Raw genomic sequence first — 23,024 nt, 5'->3', positions numbered from 1 at the left:
AAGGGATGGGGGTGTTCTTAACATAAGGGATGGAGGTATCGAACGTTCTGGCATATTCTCATATATTATTAGCTATCTACTTCTTATTCACCCATTGTATGGTTTCCATCATCCTGAAGCAGAGAATAAGGAATCTCACTATGGCCACAACCTGCAACAAAATCCGTTAATGGGCTAATTAGGAAATGTGCTTTTTAAAGCACTCTTAAAAGATGAACACGACACCTCTTATCCATGTCACCCTCCCCACGGTTATATCAGAACAAGCTGATTCGTCACACGGTCATGGATTTGCTTAATCCCAATATGGGGCCATTCAAAAATTACATAACGTTATTGTTTTTAGTAATTTGTGTAACGTAACACTCAATTACGTAACATAACGCTTCAATACCGTGCGTTCTGATGTACATACCATGCGTTTGGACGGGCTTGATTAAATCTTACGATTATCTACATAGGATTATTTTTTTTGGGGTCCCTCTTCGGGAATAGCACTCAACCCAAACAAAGTCAATGGTTTTAGTGGTTTGCATAACATAAGACTTGATTATGTAATGTAACTTAACGCTTTAATACCGTGTGTTCTGATGGGCTTGATTAAACCTAACTCTTATTCGACATACAGTATAACTAGATTTTTTTAGGGTCCCTCATCATCAATAACACTCAACCCAAACAAGGCCAATGGAAATCTGACTCAATAAACCCAGGCAGTGGGTAATCAGCAAAGGCCTACAAGCCTAATGTGTTGGGTCCACTAGAAAACAAAGATGGTGCCCATATCATTTAGTCTCGGTGCTATGGTGGGTGGAGTCAAGTGACAGACGTGGGTGTGGTCTGGCAGTTGTTCGACCAATGGGTGCATTCTTCAAAAATCGACCCACACCAAGAACCCCAACAACAACAACAGCAACAATAACAACATCAGCAACAACAACGTGAAGCTCTTGTAGACCTGCAACATGTTACAGGTAAAATATATTGTGGGGAAAAATGTCATAAATAAAGAAAATATGTCATCATAAAAAATGTTAAATAATTATTTCAATTTTGATTGTTACATCTTCAGTACAAATTGTTTTATCGCTATTTACTGCTGTTCCATGAGCCTCAATACTTCAATAGAGAACCAAAACAAATCAATATTACACTTGCTAGACTATAAACCAAGGGTTACAATTAAATTTTTACAATTGCACATTCCTCATTTGTTCAAAGCTTTCACTGTACCTGAGCTACAAAATGGAGACTTTGATGGGAAATTTGAGCCGCAAGGAGGTGTAAGAAGTTGTGTGAGCCTGTAATTTCACCTTCTCCATTCATTCTATAACCACGAGGTTCATTCCCCATTAACATGGTTTTCATTGTGCACTAAAACTCCAGGAAGCTCGTGTGCTCAAGTCTTACAATCTGGGTGAGTGAGGCCATGTCTCAAAACGAAGTTCCTAATTGGTCTACTGTGTCGAAGGGTGGCACCGATTGGTGGGATTCATTGTTTTTCATCATCGTAGGAAGGACGGAACAGTCACTTCTCAATTGTAGTCTAAACCTGCTTCTAGGTACTAGATATGATAATATCAAACTCGGTGTTCACTGTTTGTGTTGTTTAATATCAGTATGCAACTTTTTATTTCATTGTGGGACTCCGCGCTGCCATTTTGTTACGTTGAATTAAACCTGAACAACAACAAAAAATTCGACAGAAATATTTCGCACCACCTTTAAGGAGCACTCCTGGAAGTTCATGCAAATAAACATTTGTATAACAAAGTTATAACACAACAAAACTCATCAAATAAATCATAGAATTAAAAAATAAATCAGCGTCAGGTTAATGGAGCATTATCAAAATTAGCCATAATTGCTTTGAATTCATCAATTTTGTTATTTCAAATTATCTAGTTTCTATGCCTATAGAGCCTATTGTAATTTAGGATCTGGCCTCTGATTGGTTCTCCTGTCGAAGTGTTTGCCCCATGATACTGTGGCCCTAGGTTTTAATGGCAGTTCTATCTATGTTGATGTGTTCATTTTCTCCTAAAAGGGATGTTCAAAACGTTTTAGGAACGAGATACCAGACACGCCAACTTTTCTTTTTTCATATATAGTGGTCCTTTGACTCCTAATGCACTTATTCAATTCCCCTTTTCAACTGCCTATCCGAGTAAAACGGAAGTCTAAAGATTGCTCCTTCAGCCTGCACTTCTCAGAAACACGAGTCAGTTCCTTTTCATTGGTGAATCGGTGGCCAGGCAAATTCAACTTCAAATATTGAAACAGGTGATATTGGGGGTGTTAGAATAGACGGATTTATGGAAAAAAGGCCATGTATAAGCTTATAGGTGCATTTTGGAGTAAAAGTTGTAAAGTTAAAGTAAAAGAGCTGCATGTATTTACATGATATATAAATGCTTGTTCAAAGAAATTGTCCAAAAATGGCAATTTGGCGGCCATTTTGTTTATGCTAATTAGAAGGTCAAAAACTCAAAATTCGGGTTGGGAACCGGGTTAATCGAATTCAACATACCCTAATTATGTTAAAAAGTGAGGTTCCCAACTTTTACCCAAAAATGCACCTAACATTCACATTTCTCAGAAATCCGTCTCGTCTTGTGAGGTCTAGGCTGTGGGGGGAGGGTTAGGGTTAGGTTTAGGTTGAAAATGGGTTTACCCTTGATGACCTGCAGCAATCTAAACACAAGCCTCGAGTCATATTCCCCTGTGCTGTTGGTTTTGTGAGGCATATCGTCATTCAACAAGATTGACTGCACGCCTCATAAAACTACAGTCACAGGGGAATATAATTAAGTGATTACAATAGCAGGAAAGTATTGCAAAAATATGATTACAATCACAGGGGAATTTTACAAATCACATGCCATAAAATCAAAGCCATTATCTTGGCAGCTGAGTGTGAAATGCCTTGGGTAGTAGTCATCCTTAGTGCTTTCAATGCATGGATTGCAGTTTGATTTCAGCATCCTGGTGGTGAAAAGATTTTTCATCACAAGATACCGGACGAGCTATAAATTAGGCTGGATCTGTGTTGTGTTGAAGTCCAGGAAGCGTGCTCCTGACACAAAGTCAGGCATTGCTGTCGGTCATGATCAGTGCCGAAGTTTCGGAGGACCCATGTTGCCGAGACAATGAATGTGCCTCGGCCCTGACGGATGATGCTGAAAATGCTGCTAAAATGCCAAGTTCTGTGGATATATTTTTAGTAAGATCCATATTGTATGATGTCGCGCATTATCAAACTTCTGAGATATTCTGTCAACTTTTGCGCAAAATTCCAGACAAATTTCAAAATCCCCACACGAGTGGATTGCCTGATGATTAGTTAAATTTCCTCATTAACACTCTTTGATTTCCTTTCTATAATAATCGTCTTTGTAATCACATGAACCTTCATCGAGGGATTATTGTAGGGGCAATCAGATTATAACAACTCTAGGTGATTATGGTTAGATGGAAATCAATATACTTACATATTGTAACAATTACATAACTCAAGATTTACTTTGGTTACAGCACCAGCCCCTCGGCCTCGAGTCTTGCTTGAAAAATACCATGGGATCCAGTCTGGTATAAAGGATCGCAACCTGTGCAATTAATTGCTCTGTTTGCACGGTTATGAAGTAGAAGGCAAATACATACAGGAACGACAATGGAAGGTGGAGTGCACAGCGTACCTTCAGAAAGTATTCACACACATTGACTTTTTTTTTTCTTTTTTTTGTGTGACTTTTTTCACATTTTGTTGTGTTACAGCCTGAAATGAAAATTGATTAAATTGAGATATTTGTCACTGATCGACACATTCATCTTACTTATTGACTTATACTTATTACTCGTTGACTTACTTATTAATACTTATTGACTCGATGCATTTCCGATTTTCATTTTTAATTATTCTGTAAAAAATTCTAAAAATTAAAATTCCACTTTGACATTATGGGGTATTATGTGTAGGTCAGTGACAAAAAAAATCTCAATGTAGTCAATTTTAAATTCAGGCTGCAGCAAAACAAAATGTGAAAATGTCAAGGGGTGTGAATACTTTCTAAAGACACTGTACCTCCGCCAAGCTGAACAGTTTACGTTTTCTATCCACTGATAGGCAGGATCTGGATTCGGACCTGAACTAAAATCTACTCGGCTTGTTCTTGTTGCCTAACCAACTCATCTACCAAGTTTTGTCATCATTCGTCCACAACTGTTTGAAATATCGTTTTATATATGTCTTAAGCACCCATCACTCAATGATGAAGATTCACTTACAAAATTGTCTGATCCGGATCCAGATTCGAATCTTCACCAAAATTGAATCAAATCTACCTTTTCACACACCCAACCTGTCCACCAAATTTTGGCCGAATCCGTCAACAACTTTTTGGGATATTCTGTTGACAGACAGACAGTCAAACTGACAGGGGTGAAAACTTAACCTCCCTCCACTTTTGTTGGTGCAGGTAATGGAAACCTCTCAGTGTACTAACTGCAGAATTGTACAATCAACAGTTGATTCCTTTACACTGTGATTTACTGTTGTCAAAGCAATCAGAAAATTCCACATAGGTACAAAGCCGATAAAACACAGGCACATTAATAACATTGTTCGGGTCACATAACCGAAGTTGTCCAAAAGAAATGCGAAATATTTACCTCTGCCAACAGAGGTGGATGGAGGTTATGTTTTCACCCCTGTCCGTTTGTTTGTTTATTTGTTTGTGAACAAAATATCTCAAAAAGTTGTGGACGGATTCAGACGAAATTTGGCAGAGATGTAGCGTATGTCACAAGGACGAAATTATTACATCTTGGTGAAGATCCGGATTCGGATCCGGCTACTAGAATTTTTAAAAGTGATTCTTCACCATTGGGAGATAGGGCCCAAAACGACACATAGCAGGATATCTCAAAAAGTTTTCGATGGATTTGGACGAAACTTGGTGGACCGGTTGTGTGTGTGACAAGGAAGAATCGATTCGATGTTGGTGAAGATCTGAATATGGATTCGGATATGAGAATTATTTAATTTTTTTTATTGATTCTTCACCATTGGGAGATAGGGCCAAAAACGATACATAGCAGGATATCTCAAAAAGTTTTGGATGGATTTGGACGAATCTTGGTGGACCGGTTGTGTGTGTGACGAGGAAGAATCGATTCGATTTTGGTGAAGATCCGAATATGGATTCGGATATGAGAGTTATTTATTTTTTTTTATTGATTCTTCACCATTGGGAGATAGGGCCAAAAACGATACAAAGCAGGATATCTCAAAAAGGTTTGGATGGATTTGGACGAAACTTGGTGGACCGGTTGTGTGTGTGACGAGGAAGAATCGATTCGATTTTGGTGAAGATCCGAATATGGATTCGGATATGAGAGTTATTTAATTTTTTTAATTGATTCTTCACCATTGGGAGATAGGGCCAAAAACGATACATAGCAGGATATCTCAAAAAGGTTTGGATGGATTTGGACGAAACTTGGTGGACCGGTTGTGTGTGTGACGAGGAAGAATCGATTCGATTTTGGTGAAGATCCGAATATGGATTCGGATATGAGAGTTATTTAATTTTTCGAGTGATTCTTCACCATTGAGTGATATGGCCAACCATGTGGAGGTATGTATGCTCTTTACCGAGTGCCGTTCTAGTTCAGGGTGTTTTGATTATGCGCTAAGACAATGCTTGAGAACAAATCTTCTCAATAACCTCTTCCCATAAATACAGCTGTGAATGTTAACTCGAGCATGGTGAGATCAAGTGATCACTCCTTAGGTGCAGCGGCTCGAAAACTGCTGCTGAGAATTAACCGAGGCACAACGTTCAAATGAGTATTGGACCAAACACAGTGGAAGGAATACACCTGGAAATCTGACCTTTTGAAAGATGTATTCATCGTGAAAGCGTTTGGCAATAATCAATGGCAGCTCTCAGGTGGCTGAGGAAAACAACATGAGAGTCCGTGGACAATATCCTACAGGAGGGCAAGATGGAGATCAATATGAATTTGTGGCTGCAGATGAACTCAAGGGGTTTGGTACGAGTAATGTACACACAGTTGATGGCACCTTGACTACAGATGTGGCCCGACAGGATAGTGAAGAAGTTGGGTTCCTGCTTCTCGGTTCAATTCTCGATCCGACTATTATTATTAACGACTATAAAAAATGTCAGATTGCTGATTGCAGGTGTCATTGCTCCGTACTTCAGGTGAACGTTAATTGGGGGTAACCTGTGTGTGTCTGCACTTGTCTGCACTTGTTACCCCGACACCAAAAGTGGATGGAGGTTATGTTTACACCCCTGTCTGTTTGTCTGCTTGTGAACAGGATATCTCAAAAAGTTGTGGACGGATTCGGACGAAATTTGGTGGAGAGGTTGTGTGTGTGACAAGGACGAAATGATTAGATTTTGGTGAAGATCCGGATCTGGACCCGATAATTTTAAAAGTGATTCTTGACAATTAAGAGATGGGGCAAAAAGCGATATGTAGCACAATATCTCAAAAAGTTGTGCTATGTGGACGTTATGAACATTATTGAGGTCAGTGGGCGGGGCTTATTTCATGAACCCTCCCCCTTTCCAGTATGAAACGAACACCATTACATTAGTACTAACCCACAGTCACAGACAATTTGAGCATGAGATGCGTTCGCGCAAAGTTCGCAACCTCACAGATGCCCGAAAAGAAAATCGTGTCTTCATTTCATCCAACTTGTTTGATCGATGCATTTCGGATCCAACATTCTTACCACAGGTGATAACTAGAGTACCTACATAAAGAGAGTAGCGACATAGGGGGACCAGAAATTTAGGGTCACGTGACTCCAGGTGCCATTTTGTTTCACACGCGATCGCGGATCAATCAACGCCGTACGCAGCTTAAAACGAATTAGTACTGAAAGTTTGGTGATCAAAAAATCTGACAAAATGACGGGATGTTGCGCCTTTGGATGCAGCAATAAATCGGAGAATGGGTACAAGATGTATCGGTTCCCTGCAAATCCACAAAGACGGAAAGTATGGGAGAACAAAGTGGGCAGAGTGGGATGGAAACCAACTTCGTCATCGTGTTTGTGCGAGGTAAGCAGTGGTGATATCGGTCCCATGTATTAATATTGGCGTATGTATCGGTTCGCACGAAAAGGGAGGAGCTTAATCGTATGACGTCCTGAAAAAACGCGATGACGCAGCCTCGCAGAACAAGAGCGGAATCTCCATGCAGTTCCAGGGGTGTGTGTGTGTGTGTATATGTGTGTGTATGTGTATATGTGTGTGGGTGTATATGTGTGTATATGTGTACGTGTGTATGTGTGTGCACGTGCATATATGTGTGTGTGTGTGCGTGCATATATGTGTGTGTGTGTATATATATATATGTCTGTGTGTGTGTGTGTGTGTATGTGTATATATGTGTGTATATGTGTGTATGTGTATATGTGTGTATTTGTATTATTTAATTATTTACCAAGAAGACAATATCTTTTTTTTTCTTCATTTTGCTTATAAAACTCAATAAGACATACTCGATATAATAGTACATTATTTCCAAAAACCCTATTTGTAATCATATTACCCTGAGTCATAAAATGATTTTGCCATGACAATATGTGATCTACCATTGCCTCGACTAAGAATTTTACTTTTCTCGACCAAACGAACTTAGGGCACCACCTTATGGACCACTTGTTTGTGGCCGAGCACCACCATGGACCCCAATGTTTTGGGGCATGACCCCTTTGTTGGGAGGGGCCAAGGGCCTTGCTCACGGACCACGGTAACGTGGCACCTATGCCCAACAGGTGGACCACATTAGTCGGCCCCTGTTGGCCATCTATATATAATTCCAGTAATCTCTGTGTGTTTGTTTGTACGTTTGTACGTTTGTACGTTTGTTTGTCTGTGACCGCTGTTTCTCGACAACCACGGGTCCGATATACTTTAAACTTGCCAGGTATATTGCTGGGGACCCGAGGATGTGCCTTTTCAAGGTTTGAAATTAATCGGACAAGTACTTACCGAGCTATGGCGATTTAGCCGTTCGCCGTTCGCTTTGGCGTTGCGAATGGACCAAACCATTGCATGTAAATAGATGGGGGGGTTCTGTGGTCGTTGCGAATGGACCAAACCATTCATGTAAATAGAGGGGGGGGGGGGGGTTCTGTGGTCGTTACTGCCACGTGGTTTCAAAGTTTTTTTTTGTTGTTGTTGTTTGCACGCATGTTTTTTTGCACCCACGTACGGGCACGCCCTAGGATGTTTACACACACACACCCCTACACAAATTTTTTTTTTTTTTTTTTTTTGGCAAGGAACGGGCACCCACGTACGGGCACGTCCTAGCTTATATATAGTACGGGCATGCCCTAGTAAATAACAAAACGGTCAGACAATTTTCAATTTACAAAACAACTGACAAAAGTTTTACATTTTGAACATGCGTAACGGTAAGACGTCCTTAACTCAGAATGTCCAGCCACCAAATTATTATTTGCAAATACTTATTTCAATATTATGAAACCCCCACTAGAACTGTCTTGTTGCTAATGCACTTGTTCCATGATTGAATAATATTTTTTGTCCATGACATGTCATGAAATGACAGAAAATAATCAAGGTTTCATCAACATACTGGTATGACAACAATTAAGTACAAATTAATTTGTCGACAGACATCGAGAATTATTTCCTTATAGCCGGCGTTGTCAATAAACGAGTACGTATTATGTTGAAAACCTGATTATGCCTTGGCTCGAGAATCCGAAGCGCCGTGGGCGCAGCCATCTTGCATGGGCGGAAGTATGCATAACAAATTTAAAACGTTCATTAGGAGTTTCTTTCACCCGTCGTCGTTTGATTCACAATCTTATGCACCTCCGATGTATTAATAAAATAATTTAAGACCAACATCGGCCCGCACGGGCCTGGTTATCTTCAACAAAACGCGTCACCAAACACCGGACCCAATGAGAGTCGAGCATTTGCAAAAATATTTCTAAAATGAAAGCGCTCGATGGTGGGCGCCATCGACCGGATGCGGAAGTTTGCATAAAACAATTGCGAAAAAGTTCAATCGGAGTTTGTTTCACCCGTCGTTCTTTGAAATCACAATCTCATGAAACCTGTAATTAGTAATTAAAATACGTTAAGACCAACCTCGTTATCTTCAACGAAAATCGTCATCAAACACCAGAACCAATGAGGTTCGAGCATTTGAAAAAATATTATTACGCGTTTCGGACGGTGAAAACGGCGTCAAATATTCTAAAATTGACGAAGAATTCTTTTTTAGAAATCTCGCGGCCGTATGGGATAGTTTTTCACGGCCAGAAATACGGTATAAGCGGTTTACATATTTAGTTTAGAAATACGGATAGTTTTTCACGGCCGGAAATATCCGAAGTTGAGATGGAATTCTTCACCGAATTAATCACTGCGACGCCGGGAACTGCGACGAGAATCACTGCGACGCCGGGAACTGCGACGAGAATCACTGCGACGTCTGCGACGCCGGGAACGAGGTTGGTGCAAAACAACCGAATCACGCGTCAGCATATGCTGCTTGAAATAGTTCTCATCATATGCTCAAATTTCCTAAGCTAAATCGTCATTGCTTTGGGCACTGTGAAACGTATCAAGTCACTCGCTTACTGCACAGCGAAAAAGTACGAGCACTTGAACAACGTGTTTTTCGACTCGATTCTGCAAAACGCCATGTCACTCGGTCAAAGCCAAAACAAGGAACAATGTTTCGCCTCCATTCTTCATCGCCACACCGACCTATCAGATGTGGCATGAAGGACGACGTTTATGCTTAACCACGACATAAATGTACCCAAGTCTTGGGTACCCAAGCTAATTCGTGAGAAAGTGTCATGTGACTCCTGCTCATTCACCAGGTTACAATCTACACTGTTTCAATTACCAGTTTAAGGCTACACTTTAACTGTACACTGCTAAATTTCTCGAAAGCGTGTAAAGACCTTTGAGTGCTCGCACCAGCATATATGTGTTGTTGAGGATGTTCAAGAGTACTTACAGGTCACTGTCAGCGTCAATCACCTTCTTTTCGCGATAAAAAACAATGTTCTCACGAAACGTAATTGGAAAGTAAACCACTCTGGGCCATTTTCAAAATTTTTCTCTTCTTTCGTGGTAGACCTGAAAAGCCGAATTAGGCTTCAATCCCATGCTCCCATGCTCAGTAGGTTTGTCTGATTTATGATGTCCTGCACTTACCGGTATAAGCGGTTTACATAAAGAAAGAAAGCTCGGTTTGATTAACGACAGTCACACATTGCCGTTGAAACGGCGCTATCGTCTGATCTGTCGGCACTGATCTTACTGCAAGCTAACTTCTTCTGGTGGAGGAAGCCGCAGTGCCCGGAGAGAACCAGCCCTGACAGTGACTGAAGTTAGAAGACTACACACATACTATGAAAACGTATGTTAAGCCCAGTTAAAATTTCTTAAAATAGGCCCGAAACTAGCACATCGTATAGTTACTTCCTTCAGCTTCTTGTGACATTTATTGTATTTTAGGTATTGGGGAGGACTGTCTGCTCTTCTCTTTTACCAAGTCTTACCAGGTACGGTACCAACTACAACTACCTACTACCAACTACCTAACCTACTGATGGGTAAAATAGTGGCAAGAGGCTTTGGCTTCGCCGGCTCATTGCGGCTTTGCAGTCGGTACTAGTAGCCGGCGAAGCCGGTGTTGTCAATGAACGAGTACGTATTATGTTGAAAACCTGATTATGCCTTGGCTCGAGAATCCGAAGCGCCGTGGGCGCAGCCATCTTGCGTGGGCGGAAGTATGCATAACAAATTTAAAACGTTTATTAGGAGTTTCTTTCACCCGTCGTCGTTTGATTCACAATCTTATGCACCTCCGATGTATTAATAAAATAATTTAAGACCAACATCGGCCCGCACGGGCCTGGTTATCTTCAACAAAACGCGTCACCAAACACCGGACCCAATGAGAGTCGAGTATTTGCAAAAATATTTCTAAAATGAAAGCGCTCAATGATGGGCGCCATCGACCGGATGCAGAAGTTTGCATAAAACAATTGCGAAAAAGTTCAATCGGAGCTTGTTTCACCCGTCGTTCTTTGATTAATAATCTAATGAAACCTCTCATGAGTAATTAAAATACGTTAAGACCAACCTCGTTATCTTCAACGAAAATCGTCATCAAACACCAGAACCAATTATTATTACGCGTTTCGGACGGTGAAAACGGCGTCAAATATTCTAAAATTGACGAAGAATTATTTTTTAGAAACCTCGTGGCCGTACGGGATAGTTTTTCACGGCCAGAAATATGGTATAAGCGGTTTACATATTTAGTTTAGAAATACGGATAGTTTTTCATGGCCGGAAATATCCGAAGTTGAGGTGGAATTCGCCGAATTAATCACTGCAAGCTAACGTCTTCTGGTGGACGAAGCTGCCGTGCCCGGAGAGTCAGAGAACCAGCCCTGGCGCCTCACAGCGACTGAAGTTAGAAGACTACACACTTACTGTGAAAACGTATGTTAAGCCCAGTTAAAAATAGGCCTTAAGCTAGCACATCGTATAGTTACTTCCTTAAGCTTCTTGTAACATTTATTGTATTGTATGCAGGTATTGCCATCGGGGAGGACTGTCTGCTCTTCTCTTTTACCAAGTCTTACCAGGTACGGTACCTACTACACCTACCTACTACCAACTACCTACCTACCTACTACCAACTACCTAACCTACTGATGCCATGGTGATGGGTAAAATAGTGGCAAGAGGTATGCAGGTATTGGGGAGGACTGTCTGCTCTTCTCTTTTACCAAGTCTTACCATGTACGGTACGTACTACACCTACCTACTACCAACTACCTACCTACCTACTACCAACTACCTAACCTACTGATGCCATGGTGATGGGTAAAATAGTGGCAAGAGGTATGCATGTATTGGGGAGGACTGTCTGCTGTTCTCTTTTACCAAGTCTTACCAGGTACGGTACCTACTACACCTACCTACTACCAACTACCTACCTACCTACTACCAACTACCTACCTACCTACTACCAACTACCTAACCTACTGATGCCATGGTGATGGGTAAAATAGTGGCAAGAGGTTTTGGCTTCGCCGGCTCATTGCGGCTTTGCAGTCGGTACTAGTATTATTTATAGCCGGCGAAGCCGGTGTTGTCAATAAACGAGTATGTATTATGTTGAAAACCTGATTATGCCTTGGCTCGAGAATCCGAAGCGCCGTGGGCGCAGCCATCTTGTGTGGGCGGAAGTATGCATAACAAATTAAAAACGTTCATTAGGAGTTTCTTTCACCCGTCGTCGTTTGATTCACAATCTTATGCACCTCCGATGTATTAATAAAATAATTTAAGACCAACATCGGCCCGCACGGGCCTGGTTATCTTCAACAAAACGCGTCACCAAACACCGGACCCAATGAGAGTCGAGCATTTGCAAAAATATTTCTAAAATGAAAGCGCTCAATGATGGGCGCCATCGACCGGATGCGGAAGTTTGCGTAAAACAATTGCGAAAAAGTTCAATAGGGCTTTGTTTCACCCGTCGTTCTTTGATTCATAATCTAATGAAACCTCTCATTAGTAATTAAAATACGTTAAGACCAACCTCGTTATCTTCAACGAAAATCGTCATCAAAGACCAGAACCAATGAGATTCGAGCATTTGAAAAAATATTTTTTTACAAGCTTATTACGCGTTTCGGACGGTGAAAACGGCGTCAAATATTCTCACATTGACGAAGAATTATTTTTTAGAAATCTCGCGGCCGTATGGGATAGTTTTTCACGGCCAGAAATACGGTATAAGCGGTTTACATATTTAGTTTAGAAATACGGATAGTTTTTCACGGCCGGAAATATCTGAAGTTGAGGCGGAATTCTTCACCGAATTAATCACTGCGACGCCGGGAACTGCGACGGGAATCACTGCGACGTCTGCGACGCCGGGAACGAGGTTGGTACAAAACAACCGAATCACGCGTCAGCATATGCTGCTTGAAATAGTTCTCATCATATTGTTGCGGAGATGAGGACTGTATTTTTTTGATTGTGTTGTATTGTGGTAAATTGGTGATGATTATTGTTTATTCTGCGCCCCCCTACCTCCGGAGCTGTGTAAAGGTGAAAGGGCATCCCATAATTAGTCCACAAGCATACACGTCAGCCAAATAATAGAATACCCCTGTTTGATAGTTATCTCTTATTCTGTGTTTTAGGGTAAGGCTGTGTCTCCCATTAATTGAAGTACTCCATTGCACCAGTGTAAGAGAATAGATCCCCTTTCCTTCCCATCCCCAAAATCTCCATTTCCTTTTACATCCCCTTCCGTCATTGCCGGGCCTCGATTCCCAATTACCTCCCCTCCAAAACCACCATTGAACATGTGCTCGAATCGGAGAAGAAAGGCGTGCCGGCCCGTCATCATCAAGGGCGGAGCGAGAGGGTCGCGTGACCAACCAGGGCCGAGGTGAGCACCCCGATGGGCGTGTCCTGAAGGCCGGCGGCTTAATCGCCGGAGGCGTTATAAAAGGCGCGCACGCAAGAAGCAAGTGAGAGAGTCGTGAGGAGTCAGTCAGTGGAGTCGGTGGTCAGTTGGTTGCGTTGGTTGCGGTGAGGAGTCGGTGGTGGTGGTGGTCAGTTGGTTGCGTTGGTTGCGGTGAGGAGTCGGTGGTAAAGAGTGAGTGGACCAAGAAAGAGTTGAGGGTTTGGACCAGACGAGTCGGACAAGGCCTGGCAAAGCACGCGACGTCCACAGCAGCCACAACAGCAGCTTGGGGGCCTGAACGGCGGTTTGGAGCAGGGCCGTGAAGGAACGGCGGCTGCTAAACGCGCCGGTTGTGCTGCAGGACCCCCTTGGACCTTCCTCTCCCTCCAGCCATCCACCTCCTGCCATTCCATCCTTCTTGTGTACGTGAGTTTGTTCTGTTTGTTCTGTCCTGGGTTAATTAAGTCTGTATAAGCTAGTATTTTCACTGTGTCACCTGTGTCTTATGTGCTTGTAAATAAACGTGACTGCTTTCTTTTTGCTTATGTGTGTAAATAGTCAATAAATTCAGTAGTATTTCCAAACCTTTCTTTGCCTTCGTTTTCCTCTTTGCATTCATCGTTTTAGTCTTTTCCCTCATTGAGCAGCCGCGGTGCGATCTGGTCAACGTCGGGTGGAATCGGGTTCTAATCGGGGAGTAACTGTTCGGTCGCGGTTGGACCATCCGCTCGGCCCATCATACCATCTAAACCGCGATCAGTAACAATATGCTCAAATTTCCTAAGCGAAATCGTCATTGCTTTTGGCACTGTGAAACGTATCGAGTCACTCGCTTACTGCACAGCGAAAAAGTACGAGCACTTGAACAACATGTTTTTCGACTCGATTCTGCAAAACGCCCACCATGTCACTTGGTCAAAGCCAAAACGAGGAACAATGTTTCGCCTCCATTCTTCATCGCCACACTGACCTATCAGATGTGGCATGAAGGACGACGTTTATGCTTAACCACGACATAAATGTACCCAAGTCTTGGGTACCCAAGCTAATTCGTGATAACTCTTCTCTTTTACCAAGTCTTACCAGGTACGGTACCTACTACACCTACCTACTACCAACTACCTACCTACCTACTACCAACTACCTAACCTACTGATGCCATGGTGATGGGTAAAATAGTGGCAAGAGGTATGCAGGTATTGGGGAGGACTGTCTGCTCTTCTCTTTTACCAAGTCTTACCAGGTACGGTACCTACTACACCTACCTACTACCAACTACCTACCTACCTACTACCAACTACCTAACCTACTGATACCATAGTGATGGGTAAAATAGTGGCAAGAGGCTTTGGCTTCGCCGGCTCATTGCGGCTTTGCAGTCGGTACTAGTAGCCGGCGAAGCCGGTGTTGTCAATAAACGAGTACGTATTATGTTGAAAACCTGATTATGCCTTGGCTCGAGAATCCGAAGCGCAGTGGGCGCAGCCATCTTACGGAGGCGGAAGTATGCATAACAAATTAAAAACGTTCATTAGGAGTTTCTTTCACCTGTCGTCGTTTGATTCACAATCTTATGCACCTCCGATGTATTAATAAAATAATTTAAGACCGACATCGGCCCGCACGGGCCTGGTTATCTTCAACAAAACGCGTCACCAAACACCGGACCCAATGAGAGTCGAGCATTTGCAAAAATATTTCTAAAATGAAAGCGCTCGATGGTGGGTGCCATCGACCGGATGCAGAAGTTTGCATAAAACAATTGCGAAAAAGTTCAATAGGAGTTTGTTTCACCCGTCGTTCTTTGATTCATAATCTAATGAAACCTCTCATTAGTAATTAAAATACGTTAAGACCAACCTCGTTATCTTCAACGAAAATCGTCATCAAACACCTGAATCAATGAGATACGAGCATTTGAAAAAATATTTTTTTACAAGCTTATTACGCGTTTCGGACGGTGAAAACGGCGTCAAATATTCTCACATTGACCAAACATTATTTTTTAGAAATCTCGTGGCCGTCGGAGAACCGAATCAGCCAATCAGCGCCCTCGACACAGGACATCTTACCAGCGCCCTCGACACGTCTGCGATGCTGGGAACGAGGTTGGTGCAAAACAAACGAATCACGCGTAAGCATATACTGCTCGAAATAGTTCTCATCATATGCTCAAATTTCCTAAGCTAAATCGTCATTGCTTTGGGCACTGTTGTCTGTTACGGAGAAAGAAAAAGAACCGAAATGAAAGGAAAAATGGTACAACCTCCACCAGTGCTATCATCACTGAAACATGATTCGACAACAGTCCGTGGTAACTTGAGAGAGGTTTTTACGTTGCACCAAGTAAAGCCATCGGATGTGACACCATTGTCTTCTTTTTGGGAATATGCTGCAGTCGATGTCCCTGGTGATGGGTCATGTTTTTTTGAGGACTGTCTGCTCTTCTCTTTTACCAAGTCTTACCAGGTACGGTACCTACTACACCTACCTACTACCAACTACCTAACCTACTGATGCCATAGTGATGGGTAAAATAGTGGCAAGAAGCTTTGGCTTCGCCGGCTCATTGCGGCTTTGCAGTTGGTACTAGTATTTATATTAGTTTAGTATGAGTTCACTAATTTATATTAGTTCGTATATTAATTTATATTAGTTCACTGGCGTTGCGGCAAGCGCTCGCACCGCGCGCTGGCGAGTGAAACAAAATGGCGTCAATGCGGAAGTTGTCGCTACTCTCTTTATGTAGGTACTCTAGTGATAACGGATGATGAGTCGTAGGTTTACGGTTATGACCCGGAAATGAAACCACAGAGCTTCCTGTGGAAGACACCCGCGTCGCTGAGACCATGCTGATTGCGTTATTCGACATGGATGGAATGGTTAACACGGAATTTCTTCCCATGCAGCTTTCTTCCCATTTCTTCCCATAACCGTTAATGCAGCTTTCTACGTGGAAGTTATGAAAAATGGAAGAACAGGTGGCTCCTCCGGCTCCATCACGTTAACATGCTCTGCCACATGGCGCTCTCTGTCCAACATTTTTTGGCAGCAAAAAACATGTCATCCCACATCCACCTTATTCATCCGACTTGGCATTATGTGACCTCTGGTTGTTTCCCAAATTGAAACAAATAATGAAAGGGAAATGATTTGACATGATCAAAGACATTCAGAACAACCTGCAACCTTTGGGTCTGCAACGCAGAAGAACAACGACAGATTTTCTGAAGAGTGAAGGTAATTGACAAAGAGGACTTCCTAAAATGTTTCCAGCAGTGGCAGGAATGGCGGAACAAGTGTGTATGGGCGGGAGTGGAGTACTTCGAAGGGGTTAATGATGCAAGTGTTTAATCTTCTACTATATAAGAGAGCTATTGGTCTGTGTGTGTGTGTGTGTGTGTGTGTGTGTGTGTGTGTGTGTGTGTGTGTGTGTGTGTGTGTGTGTGTGTGTGTGTGTGTGTGTGTGTGTGTGTGTGTGTGTGTGTGTGTGTGTGTCTGTCTGTCTGTCTGTGTATGTCTGTGTGTGTGTGTGTGTGTGTGTGTGTGTGTGTGTGTGTGTGTGTGTGTGTGTGTGTGTGTGTGTGTGTGTGTGTGTGTGTGTGTGTGTGTGTGTGTGCCTGTCTGTCTGTCTGTCTGTCTGTGTGTCGCCATTTATGTCAGAGATGGCTGAACAGATCTTCGTCAAACTTTCAGAGGTTCATCAGTGAGTGCCTCGGAGTGTTTTATGCAAAAAACAAAAAAATACTCAAAGAAAAAAGGTAGTTTTTGTGGATTAAAAAAAAAAAAATCCAAAAAAAAAATCGCTCGATCATGCCTAAGCCTTTAAAAAAAATGATTGGCAGTTATATACAAGTACACATTCACATAAATAAATACAAAACAATCACCAGACATTTGAACACAAATAAATCAAACAATTCCGGAAGTGTACGAAGTTGGTAGTGCAGCTTCTTCTTCTTCTTCCTGATCATCATCAAGCTTAACTCAGAAACGTGATGAACGGCACATTCAGCAGCATATATTCTACGAAAAGGTGATGAACCCCCCCCCCCCTTCCTCCCCAACGCTGGGTAATCCTGCCAGTGTTTAATAAAAGGATTTTATGCTGACATTCAACGAAAACTTTTGCATCATACCACGATTACCACGTGCATAAGAATCTTTGTAATATGTAGAATAAAGTAACACAAAAATGAAACGTGATTTCAGAAGACAGCTAATGACATTCTCTGAATGAGTGCCCTGCTGCACCATGAAGAAATGAAGTTGGCGATAACTTGGCGGCATCACTGAACCTGAATAGCTTTGATGTTGGTGGCAATTGCATATTTGAGGTCTTCAATAGTCTGAGGTCTCTCGTGGTACGCTCTATCCTTCAGTTAACCCCAAAGATACTGTATAAGTCAGGTGAGTTGAGCTCTGGAGAATGGGGGTACTCATTCAACATCTGTCCTTCTCTTCTCGAGACTATTTGATCATTGAATTTCTGTTGTAGCCACTGTATCAATATGAAGCCTGGTGTTGGCTTAGCAGTTACGGTGCTGGCTTGGGATCCTAGTATCCTGAGTTTGAATCCCTGTTCATCGCTGAATTAACGCCAGGGGGGTTGACTCAGCCTGTGTTGTTCCGAGGTCGGTAAATTGAGTACCAGCTTGCTGGGATGAATGATCCCGGTGTGTACCCCGATTTAGAATAGGTACACCGTATCCCTGCGCATCGTAAGAGGCGACTAAGGGTTGGCGTCAGGAGGGGTATCCGGCCATAAAAAAAACATTGCCTCAAACAGGGAACCATGATTGTCATGGGGCCCGCAAGGCTAACCCCCATTCTAGCGGGGAAAAATGGCCTTAAAACAATCATTCATTTATTCATTCCACTGTATCGATATGTTGGAAGTGTGAGATGTGGCCCTATCTTTGCTGAAAGCATTGCACAGCCCTGTCGATGTGGCGCTTCCTCACTAATGCAACCCAAAACCTGTGGATAACTTTTAAAGTACCATCCAGTGGTTACAGTTACTGATTTCCCTTCATTTTGAAACCAGAAAGGCACAATGATGTCAGATTTGCTTATTGCAGCCCATGCAGTACATTTCTGGCTGTGCAACGGCCTTTCATTAACTTCATCAGGAGAACTAGAACCCCGAAACAAGTCGTTTTTAGAGTTAACATGACCACTTAAAAGAAAGTAGGCCTCATCAGAGACTACACATTACTCAGATAAGTTGGATCCTTCTGCATTTTTTCCTCAAACCATTCACACATCTTGACACGAAGTTGTTTATCATTGTCTATTCGTTTTTGCTTCACTTGCATGCGATACAGGCACATTTTTAGTTCCTCCCTCAGAATTATTTCCTGGGGCTCCTCAAAACTCCTTCACGGACGCTTCAATGCATTCTTATGATCTTGCAGTCTTCAGAAAGAGTGAAAATCATGCAGGAAGCAGCGAAATATGCAAACCAAAGCGAGCAAACAAAATGTCAGACTTTCACTTGCAAAGCCACAGTTCAATATGGCGGAGTTACAAACACAATATATTGATATAACGTATATCAATATAATGAAAGGAGATCGCACAAAACTATGGCAATGTAATCTCATGTAATAACAAACTGCATACGTAAAACCCAAAAGGGAGCACTTTCTACTGTATCACCATGACTTGCAAAAGAAGCCGGAAGAGCGCTCGCCAAGTAGCTTAAGCACTCAAGGAAGTACTCCAACAATACTGATGAGATGCCAGGAGTGACTCACAATGTCCGAATTAGACAAATAAACACTTTTTTTAAGGGTCAAAACTGCTGCTGAGATCAATTCCACAGTTAAAATTTTGAAATTTGGTTCAGGCAAAGAGATGCTTGATCTTTGTGGAAATGAAATAAAGGCACAAACACTGACATTTATAAGCATTGTGATGTGTATAGGAATACAGCGATTCGTAGGTATGAAGATCAGCTATATTAGTATTTGTAGATATGAAGCTTTATTGGCTGACAGGATGGCCTAGAGGTATGCATCACTCACCTCTAAGCTGTCCAGCCTGGGTTTAAATTCCGACCCGGCTAGAAACTGTCAGTTCGGTGTTTCACAGGCAGGGTGATTCATCAATGTGTGTGCCGTCCCACGGAAGGACGTTAAACTGTGAGTCCTGTCTGCCAGCATGGGTTGGTGGACGTTAAGGATCCCATGGTGTCCTTCGTAAAGAGTGGGTGAGTAATGCCGGCACCATGGCCAAATTCCTGCTCTAACTCGGTGAATGTCAGGCCTGGCTAGGCTGGTCATGAAAGACTTGGGCCAAGCTTGCCCTGGCCGACCCCACAAGGTGGGATAATAGTGGCCGTTAAAGAGCAACAAAGATATGAAGCTTTATTGTACAGAAACCAACCTGTTCTGAGGCGAGGTATACTTGAGTTGAGGAAAAAATGGCGGAATTAAGACCCCCAAGCTGAGCGACCTTAATGCAGGCTGCCCAAAGGTAAGCCTGTTCGTGTAAATTATCATCAAACACATGCCCAAACACCCAGTTTTAATTCATGCAATCGGTTGGAGTTTGAGAAGTATGAATGCAAAGTTTGGGGCCACTAGGTTTCATGGTTTTTAAGTTATGGAGGAGACGGGCACACACGCGCTGCCTTTTATTATTACAGATGACAAAAATGATACACTACATTTGAAAGGATTCTGCAGCTTTGGCAATCAGAGTGGAACGTTTTGTATTCCTCCAGTCTGGAATTCATTAGGATTCACAAGTCGCTAGTGCGACTTGGGGGTCTTGGTGCAAGTCCAGCTCCATTCATCAAAAACGACTTAACAACCTCATTCATCAAAAATCTCTTGTCCCCAAGGTGGTTTATAATATAGATGTGCTTGACATGCAATAAATTGTCACCGCCAATTGTCTTTAAATTTGACGGGCTTGATGGTTTGACCAGAAATTTATCAATATTTGATGTTTTTCCCTGTATGTGATCACACTTGCTCGTGATTTTGGGCACATGCATTAAAGCAGGAAGCATATGATTAGGAGTACATATTGGTTTGCACCATGATAAAGATATTAATCTCCCCTCACCCCACACAAAATATTAATCTACAGATATTAAACTGCATTTTCTTTCACCAAAAGCTCAAAACAAAATTGAGTTTTTTTATATTAATTAAAAAACCCACAAACTCTGCTTTTTTCCTGGTTGAGGAAGCAATGCCATAACACAGGCACAGTTCAAGCTCCGCTACTTTCCTGGCCAAGGGAGCAAGGCTCCATCAGTTGACTTTTGTTTATGGATATTTTAATTTATGGAAATTTATGGATTTTGTTTTCTCTGAAATCTTGGCTTGGAGTAATACTATTATGTAGAATGCCATATGCATTATTTAGAAGGCCTTATAGTTGTTATAATTCTTCATTTGCACCATACCTGGACACCGGTGTCCTCACACAGGACATAATTGTTTGAGCAACAGCATGTTTGTTTCTTCTGAAGTGCCAAGATAATAACCTCACAATATATTGGTATGCAATGGTTTCTTTGTATTCAAATATCCCAAAGGAACCAGGTAGCTCTTGGTAAACTTCCACATCCAAAGCGGCAAGTTTTTTTTCCCAACTTCTTCAAATTTCATGGGAAAGTTTCATAAATACTTGATTCAAAATTAATGCTTGAGTAGGTAATCATAGTTTTCTGATACATAATGTCACGTATCAGAAATGGAATATCAAAATGCTGTGGATTGTACATCAGAATTAGATAATACAGTTATGGGGTTTGTTTTGACACAAAGTTATTTCAGAAGTTATCAGTATACACCCAATGTTTTATCGAAGTTTCCTCTCAAAAAATTACAATGTTAACACGCTGCTGATAAATAATGCAGAACCTGGTAGAAAAGTTTTAAAAACCCTTTTGTCTAAGGTCTTAGAATCGGAAAGTGTGACAATCTACCTACATCGTTAAGGAAAGGAACATTTTTGTGTTCGCTGAATATTTGTTGAAAATAAAGTGCAAACAGTCGGTTAAAGGGACAAAGGAGTTGAGATATCTAAAATATCTGAAGTCTGGCTTTCCCAACATCATACGGCCACACAAGTTCATGCAGCAACTATTTCCTTTTTATCCTCTCCAGTAATAAAATTCCACTCCTTTCACCTCTTATCTCGTCTGTGTAATCACATCTCTGAGTTTACTATCATCGTCTTCCCTTCAGTCTTTCTGGGAAGAAGCCCAGAAGAAGCCCATAATCTATCATCTCATGTTATCCCCAATACCGATTCAACAGCCTTTGTATTCTTGCTAACACTGCTCCAATTGTTCGTCCATGTCTTGGTCAATGTATTAGTCCCTTCCACATGTCAGTTTATTGACCTTCCTGTCTTTGTTGTCCATCTCTTACAAGAGCCAGAACCTTTTCTATACAAAATCGAGGCCTGAGGAAGAGCAGAATGAGAGAGAATAGATGGATAATGGAATGACAATAGGACAGTGGGGAGCAGGCAGAAATGTATGTAATACATGGACAAACATGCTTCAACTTGGAATTTTTTTTTTGTAATTTCTTGTCAAACATCTTGATTCTAAAATTACAATGCACCTAGGAATGCTGAACTATTGAGTCTTTAAAATTTCAAGACCCATCCTAAAGGTTTATGAGGCATGTCATGTGTGTGTGTGTGTGTATATATATATATATATATATATATATATTGTTACGGTTTTTAGAACCTTGACTTTGTAAAATAATAATTCTTGTAAATATCCCCCTTTGTAAAGGTTTCACCCTAGTTAGTAGTTAGGCCATGTACAACACGTAGGACACCGTAGAAACCTCTCTAGTTATTTCATTAGTCTATGTTTCAGTTAAGGATCTGTTTCCAATAGTTGAATCTGCGTTGTATTAATTAAATAAGAGTAGGCCCCAAAGTTCCTTTCAACAGCGGTGCGATGATTTTCTATCCAGCAAGCCACCATAAGCCACACGGCCGAGTTGGAGAAGAAGGGGGAGGAGCGCCAGGAACGAAGGAGTGGCCTATCAACGCACCATCAAGGGGCGGAGTCCGGGAGCCCTCGCGATCAATCAGGGCCGAGGCGAGCTCACCGGTGGGCGGACCTAAAGAGCGGGCGGCTTGATACACGAGCGCGCGATAAAAGCGCTCACTTGGGACTACTTCGACAGTTGGGAGTTAGGAGTGAGAGGTCGTTGCACAGAGAGGAGAAAGAGAGGGCATGGACTGCACGGAGGTGGGCAAGATTGCAACATCAATTATATAGAATTGCACATACGGCCATGCGAAGGACTACCCCCCCCACCCCCCGCCACGTATAAGGTCCGATTGCGCGCCAATGGTACGTGCTTGCTGCTGCCCGGGTTCTCGCTACGGCACGAGTCAACACCCGGAGCCGGACTCGACTGGACCGGAGCCGGACCTCAACGCCCAACCATCCCTGCCATTCCATCCTTTCGTGTAAGTGTGTTTGTTCT

Source organism: Myxine glutinosa, chromosome 3 (genome assembly GCF_964187855.1).
Source record: "Myxine glutinosa chromosome 3, kmMyxGlut1.1, whole genome shotgun sequence".
NCBI lineage: Eukaryota > Metazoa > Chordata > Myxini > Myxiniformes > Myxinidae > Myxine > Myxine glutinosa.
Note: the sequence above shows the minus strand (reverse complement) of the source record.